Here is an 8,811-nt window from a genome sequence, read left to right as displayed (position 1 = left end):
ATTGCTGTGGTAGTCATCAAAGAGGAGGGAGAGCTGATAGGTGTGGGCAACAGTGATAAAATGAACAGCCCTCTTGCCTGTCAGGCAGTAAAGTAAATTGGTAAGAGCAGCCCTCATTACTGCAAGTTGAGTGGGTACATGTGGCGTCCAATTCCTGGGCATGGATTCTTTCTCTGTGTAATAAAATAAATATGATACCATAAAAATTTACTTATCATAAATCAATTCATCTGAATGAGTAAGTAAAAGGAAGATCATACATGACTTCCAAATGGCTTCATTTGGAGCCCTGTATTTCTATACTTTTCTTTTCTTTGTTTTTACAAATAGCATGTCCTTTACAATAAAATAGCCATATTATTTTGCCACACTAGAAGTCTATATTCCTTGGGGAAAATGGCAGATCAGAAATCAGAATCTAACAAGCTGTGCATAATAAATGTGTGGCATATGTTACGGCTGAATTCATTCATACTGTTTGCAGGACATACATTCTACCTAGAATTGCAGAAGAGCTTGTTATCTTGACAACACCAGAAAGGAAAGAAGATGACATGAAGAATTCCATATATAGCTCAAGATAGCACCTCCTGGGACGATGTCAGGATTCCTACCAATAAATCCATGGGAATAAATTCAGAAATCACTAGAGATTAAAATTATCATATCCCAATTATAGATTATTCTTAGCAGCTCCAAAGATCCAGTGGATTAACTTTATAAATTGTGTTGATCTCATTATAATGTACATCCTCTACAAAACACAGGTGTGAAAAGGCTTGAGCCTTGCACTAATTAACATATTCTTTGGTTTATTCTGTCCTAACAATTCTTACTGATGTAGCAAAGCCTTCTAAAAACTCTAATTTCTTCTCTTTAAAATGTCTACAGGATTTATTACCTTATCCTTCATTCTGCAAATATTTATTGACTGCCAACTATGTTTATAGCATTATGTAAGACAATAGGAGAAATGCAAAGATGTATAATACTCATAGCCCCCTAGAAAATCTTTCCCAGGACAATATAACTTGCACACATCAAAAGTGAATTATCAATGCAAAAATTAAAATAATGCAAGTATATAAAAGAAATATCTCAAAGCAGTACATTTTGAAATGCCATAAAACTGATGTAGGCAAAATATAAAAGGAACATAGAGGAAACAATAATTTTTCAGCGTTCAGTACCCAAAAATCTTCATAGAAGTGTTGGAGAAATGACTCTGCAGTTAAAAGCACTGGCTGCTCTTACAGAGAATCTGGATTTGATTCCCAGCACCCACATGGCAGCTAACAACCATCTGTAACTCCAGTTCCAGAGACTCCAACGCCCTCTTCTGACCTCTGCAGGCACTGCATGACACGGGTGCACTTACATAGACGCAGGCAATACACTTGTACACATAGAATAAAAATAATAAAATACTTTTAATTAAAATTTAAAAATCTTCATAGAAAAGGAACAGATAAGGTTGAGACAGTTTTTATTATTTTTTTTTATTTTATGTGCACGCGTGTATTGCCTGCATGTAGGTAAGTGCACCCGTGTCATGCAATGCCTGCGGAGGTCAGAAAAGGCTGTGGAATCCTCTAGGACTGGAGTTACTGACAGTTGTTAGCTGCCATGTGGGTGCTGGGATTCGAACTCAGGTCTTCTGCAAGAACACCCAGTGTTCTTAGCCTCTGAGCCATCTCTCCAGCCCCAGGTTTGGGCAGTTTTAAAGGAGTCTGTCGGAGCATGGGCAAGGCCATGTGTCAATATGCAGAAGGGGAGCAGGCAAGTCATGGTAGGAGAAAACAAACTGGGCTATTGAGAGGAAGCAAGAGAGTAACAGGAACTTTAAGCCAAGCTTCTGGGCTTCTGTGCTTCTGGGTTTGATCTTAAAGATAGTGAATGTAGGGGCTGGAGAGATGGCTCAGTTGTTAAGAGCACTGACTGCTCTTGCAGAGGATCTGGGTTCCATTCCTAGCACCCACATGGTGACTACGAACGGTCCTTAATTCCAACTCCAGGGGAATCTGACGCCCTCTTCTGACCTCCATGGCATTGCACGATACGGGTGCACTCACATACATGCAGGCAATACACTCATACACATAAAATAAAAATAGTAAATAAATTTTTTTTAAAAGATAGTGTCTTTGAGAGGTTTTCCTATTAGTGACTTCATTGAGGTCTAACATATGCTCAGATGTACACACTTTGTTTTGCCTCTGTTGATTTGATGTTGTATTTGACAGTTATTTTTACATACGCCATGATGCTGTTGCAATATATATGCATTGTAGAATGACTAAACCAAGATGACTGGCACCTACATTACTCATGTCTTTATCATTTGGGGTGGTAAGAACACTAAGAACCTACTCTTGGGTTTTAAGAGCTGTTGACTATAGCTGCACTTTCCTCCAGTTTAACTGTGTGCCCTTTGACCTCCCAGGGTCACGCTCATCACTAGCTATGGAAGCACCATTCTACTATTTATGTGAACTCAGCTTCTCCATTTTCACATACAAATGACACGTACACGTTTCATGTCATTCAAATATGCTTCCAAACTTTAACAAATGGGAAAAACTATGTAGCCACCACTGCAGTCAAAATATAGAACATCACCATCACTCCAGAGAGGTCTCTTGTGACCACTTCTAGTAAATTCCTACCACATCCCTTCTGTTATGGTTATGTGAAGCCTACTGTTTAACCAGCGCTTGGCATTTTGAATCGCTCCATATTTAAACTATAGTATTTCAAGTTGCTCTATTATGTTTTGTTCAGCTATAAACACTTTCAAACACAAAGGTCTTTTTTCCTAAGTTGTGTGGATTGTTTTCTTAGGTCTAAACCTCCAAAATGTTATCATAGGGTTTAATTACAAAAACGTCCATTCACCCCCTAGATTTTGAATGTGGTGTGGAGTCTGGTGTCTTAGTTCTGCCTTGCTCAGATTCCCAGTCCCCCAAGGGCCATACTAGATTTCTTAACTGGTGTTGTCAGCAGCAGCAACAAGTCCATTTAAGACTTCAAGTTAAATATACCATAAATGTGATTGGTCACATACTCATGGCTCTTCCCACTCTCAAAACCCTGATAAAGTAAAAAGAAAGGATATGAACATATGGAATTGGCCACAAAGATAAAGAGAAAAGGATATAAGATATCAGCAGACCAGAACTTTCAACACATCTAGAGAGATGGGAGGCAGGCAGCGCTATATAGTAACTGTCATAGCAGGTGTGATGGATGGTTAGCTTTAATTGTCAACTTGGAATGACCTAGAATCACCTGGGAAGAGACTCTCAATGAGGAATTGTCTACAATGGTTGGCCTGTGAGCATGTCTGTAAGGGATTGTCTTAAGTTAAATAATAGGGGAAGAGCCAGCCCGGTGTAAGTGGCACCATTTCCCGTATAAAAGTGGAGAGATCACAGGTAGCAGCAGGCAAGGATGTATGAATTCTCTACTCTTGACTCTGAATACAATGTGACCAGCTGTTTGAAGTTCCTGCCTTGACCTCCTAGCAAGGATGGACTATAACCTATAAATTGAAATATATTTCTTTTTCCCCTAAATTGATTTTTAAATATTTTTATTTCATTTTTTATGTATCAGTGTCTTGCCTGCATGCATGTAAGAGCACCCATGTTGTGCAAGGCCCATGGAGGTCAGAAGAGGACTTCAGATCCCCTGGAACTGGAGTTTCAGATGATTATTAGCGGCCATCTGGGCGCTGGGAATTGAACCCCAGTCCTCTGGAAGAGCAATCAGTGACCTTAACCTCTTAACCATCTCTCCAGCCCCACTAAATTGATTTTTGTCAGATATAAACTAGGACAGAGTATGTAAGGTATGTCGTATTTAAAATCGCCTCAAAGAGGAGAAAACATTTTAGTCACAGAATCTCTGTGTTTCTTAAACCATCAATCAGATCTTACAGGAAAAAAAAAGCAGTGAAGCATGGAATTAGAAAGGGAATTAATTGAAAGTCTGTGTATATGGATGCCTAGACCCCTTGGCACTCTCCCCCCACATTGTCCTGTCAAAAGCTACACACCATCTACTCACTCTACATCAGCACCAGCAGGAGATAGAGACTCACTTTCTTGAGAACTCAGAGTAAGGTGTAGACTCAAACCTGGTGAAGGACTTTAAGTGAAAAAAAGAAAGAATGAGTCCTGAATGGGGCCTTGCTCACCTCCACAACACTGGCTGCTAGCTACTGTATGACCCACAGTTAGGAAACCAGAGGATTTTCTTCACAGAAATGAAATGTTCTCTGAGAACAAAACTTAAGAGTTTTTAGACTCCATTTCAAAATCAAATGACCATTTCACTGTCTGATCACCCTGCAAAGAAATCTTGTAGCACAAAATCCCATCTGACCTTCAGAGAGTTTCAGAAACCTTCATTGCCTCTTGTTTTTATTAGAAACGGACAGCTTATCATCAATATCATGTTAGGAAAGTCTCCAACATGAAGAAAATGAGTGAGGGTCAGGATGACGGTTCAGTGGGAAAAGGCGCTTGCCACACAAGTCTGCTGACCTGAATTCAATCCCTAAAATCCACATAAAGGTGAAATAAAAGAACTCCACAAGGTTGTCCTCTTACCTCCACACATGTCATGTCACATGTGTGTGTGCGTGCATACACACACACACACACACACAAATTATACATGTATATAGACTAATAATAAATCCTTTTTAAAATTTAAAGAGTGATTTAAAGCCTAGAGAAAAGAAATTACACAAAATGGAAGAAAATTCCTCCTCCCTAAAATAAATACTCTTAGTGAGCTAAGAGAATATATTGCATTCATAAAACAAGAACAGAAAATTTTCAAAAAAGAATAATTAAGAATGAGAAAATGAAAGTTACAGAGATGGCTCATCAGTTAAGAGCACTTGCTGCTCACACATGAGGCTGGAGTTCAGATCTTAGCACCCACATAAAAACTAGATGTGATCTCTTATACACCTATAATCCCAGCACTGAGTGGAGAGGAAATAGGAGGATTACTGGGCTTGCTGGCTACCAGCAAAGGTAGAAAAACACAAGCTCCAGGTTCAGTGAGAGACCATGCCTCAAAAAGAACAAGGTAGCAGTGATAGAGGAATGGACCCAACATCCTACTATGGCATCTGTGAAAGCACACACGTGCACACCCTCTGACACACATGTGCACATATGCCAACCACACAGACACAGAGAGAGAAAGTATTCTTAGAAAGTGAAAAAAAATAGAATCAAGAAACTTTCCCAGAAAATAAAGTAAAAAAGGAAGGAAATGGGGCCAAGGGGAAGAAGAAAAATATTGAAGTTCCCATCAGGAAGAGTATCTTGCACAGGTGAGTGTGTACCTGTGTGCACACACACACACACTTCTTAGGACAAGTGGAGGAAGAATTACACTGTATCCACAGGACCCATTGCTGACACAGACCTTAATGTTTGGTAGAAATGTCTTTCAGGTAATTCAGAATCTGATTGCTTTTGTTTGTTTGTATTTTCCTGGTTAGAAGTTGAGAAATCTCTGCTAATGCTTCCAGACGGCCTGTAGTGTGCCGTACCTTTGAGGGAGCCACATTTGCCACGTGTAATTGACCCTAGGGTTTTGAGTTCAAGCTGAAAGAGTCTGATGGCATTGGAAAGTCTGGTTCTGGGGTCACATTACAACCTCTTGTGGAAGTCTGTTGTCACATCCCAGAACTGAGCTGTATAAAGTAGATTCAGTAAACTTCAGCTCCATGCATTTTAATGTGGTGATTCCACCCACTGAAAGGACTTCAGCAAAAAGCACGTGAGACAGCAGGCTTCTCGCTGAGGCCAAGCAGGCAGAGGGCTCACTGCCTTTTGGAAATCTAGGTGCAAGTCACAGTAAGGATACTATTCTTCAACCATGCTTCCTTTTGCCTTTCTTTCATCCTTCCCTATTTCTGCCTCTGATTTTTGTTATTTGACATAAAGATATGGGACACACACAAAGCAACTTTAAAATAGTCTTTGTTTCACACAGCTCAGTGTTATGGGAGCAACAGATTACACCAGGACAGACATGGAACTGTAGCCTAGCCAGGAAGAATAACAGGGATGCTGAAGGCTGAGCCACCAAGGAGGATGCTCAAGGATGTGCCAGCTAGAGGTTGGTCTAGAATACCTGGGTTCTGGTCCTGGCGATGAATACAGGTAAATAACTTGACGTGTTGGCAAAGTAGAGACGACTATTCATACTGTGGGTTATTTTGAAGACAGTAGATGTGGAAGACTATAAAAAGAAGTTATAAAAGTGTAATTTATTATTATTTATATCATAATACATTATGTCATATAAACTAGTATAATACATGAGAAGTAATTAGATGTTATACGTTACATCACATTTTTAAAATATATAATACTGCTTCATTTTTAGACTTTCTTATTTCTAATATGTAGACAAGGCCATTGCTGATGTTTAACCAGAACCACTAAGGTGAGCTCTCTTGGATTTCACATTTGGTACAAAGATCACACGGTGGTAGAAGCCTTGAGTAGCCTTAGAACCAGGACCAGTGCACGTCTTAGCGTACACCCTGGTCAGGACTCTTCCATTTCTGAGCCTGAGTCTTCACATAAGTACCACAGGAAGTGAATGATCTCTAAGGCCTCTACCTAACCAAAAAATCTGTTCCTCCTATGAAGAATTTGGGTTTGGCATCTGAGTACGAAGCAGCAGTGTGACATATCTGCTCCTGCACACCAAGTCACCCCAAAACCTAGCAGAGCAGCTTAAGCAACATCTCTGTCTCACTGTTTTTAGATGAGAAGTCCAGACTCTGCTGAGCTGATGTCTCTGACTCAGGGACTCTCACAGGACCACAGCAAACTCTGAGCCAAGGCCACAGCCATCACAGGTTGAACAAGAGGAGGGTCTGCCTCTAAGTTCATGGGGGTGTTAGCAGAATTTGTTCCTCCAAGGTCATTGGACTGAAAGCTGCAAGTTCTTGCTGGCTGCTGGCCAGAAACATCCATTCCCTCTGTGCAGATTTCTCCACAAGACTACTGAAAACATGGCAACCGGCTTTGCCAGAGTGAGGGCTCTGTAAAAAAGTGAGAGGAGGTGAGAGAGGAGGCACCCAAAAAGACGCCTCAGCCTTTATAAATATCCTATTGCCTCTGCCAACTCTTCATTAGAGGCAAGACAGTAAGTCCAGCTCCCATCCAGGGGTGGGGATTACATAAGGGCATGTGCAGTAAGAGTCAGGGATGCGCAGGGCATTTCAGGGTGATTTATTCATACAGTGGACATCCATTGCAATTCATACCAATGTTTTATGTATGTTTGTACTCTGAGGTGGCAAAGACAGCAGCTAAAAGGTTCCTTGTACCCAATTTCTTCTCAGTAAAATGAGGACAGGAGGCCACCAAAGTTCCCTGGAGCTATTTCTCAACTATCCGTACCTGAGAGAACCTCACACATACCACGACTCTAATATGCTTCCCTACTAAGAAACGCTAATAAGGGGAGATGAGATGACTCATTGAGTAAAGGCATTTGATCCCTGAGACCTACATGGTAGAAGGAGAGAACCAACTTCTGTTAAGTTGTCCTCTGACTCTCACACATGTGCCATGGCCATGTTCACTCTCACATATGTACACAAACAAATTAACTATTATAGGTCAGCTGAGGCTACAGGGAGAAACCCTGTCTCAAAAAACCAAAATAATCCCAGGCATGGTAGTGCATGCCTTTAATCCCAGCACTTGGGAGGCAGAGGCAAGTGAATTCGTGTGAGATCGAGGCCAGTCTGGTCTACATAGCCAGCTCCAGGCCAACTGGGGCTACAGGGAGACCTTGTCTGTAAATAAATAAATAAATAAATAAATAAATAAATAAATAAATCAAACAAATAAATATTTTAAGAGCCACTGAGAGAGCCAAGCTAATTCTGATCTCTGTGGACTACAGTAAAATGCAGAAATAGGGACCCTGTAAGAGGAATCTCCCTGCCAGAGACCCTGAGGCACTCCTCCTGGGGAGCTTATTCACAGAACGAATGCTACTTACTGTCAAATTCCCAGAAGGAGCTTGCTGTCCAGTCAGTCTCCTTCTGTCTCTTAGTGTTTACATGTGGTATGTGTTTAATAAACTGTTGTTGACTTGGAAAGCAAGATGACATGGGAGACAACATACTTCAGGAGTTTGGAGAACGCAGTGCACTGAACAAACAATACTCTTTGAAGTCTTCCAAGGGAGCAAAGGAATTTATATTGTCTTTCCTTTGAAATTAATTTTTCCTGTAGAGTTTTGACAGCAATTTCTGCTGGAGAGAGGGTAACACGATAGGAGGTGAGCCTCTGTGTGAGATGTGGTAGCCAAACTGGGTGAGCACTGGTTATCTCTTCAGCCCTTCACACTCAGCCTTTAGGGTGAGCACTGGTTCTCTCTTCAGCCCTTCACACTCAGCCTTTGGAGTTTGCTGCTTCTTTTTATCTTTCTTGGTGTCAAGACTGCAGGGGCAAGCAATGTCTGCATCAAAGGCGGACTCCTGTGTGCTGAGAGCCCCTTAGCTATCACAGGTGGGTAGGGTGTTCTTCAGGGCACAGATGCCCCTGAGTAGGTCCAACGGTGTCCTCCAAAAATCCATACTCATTTAGAGGTTCAAAATGTGACCTCATTTGGAAATAATGTCTCTACAGATATAATTAGTTAAGGATCTTATGATATTCCCTTGGATTTAGGATGAATACTAAATCCAATTTAAAAATAAAAGGAGAGGACTCAGAAACATAACAAAGGACATGTAAAAACAAAAGCAGGGTT

The sequence above is a fragment of the Nannospalax galili genome, unplaced genomic scaffold (assembly GCF_000622305.1).
Source record: "Nannospalax galili isolate Female #2095 unplaced genomic scaffold, S.galili_v1.0 scaffold375, whole genome shotgun sequence".
Lineage (NCBI taxonomy): Eukaryota > Metazoa > Chordata > Mammalia > Rodentia > Spalacidae > Nannospalax > Nannospalax galili.
The sequence above is the reverse complement of the archived record's forward strand: the minus strand, read 5'-3'. Positions refer to the sequence as shown.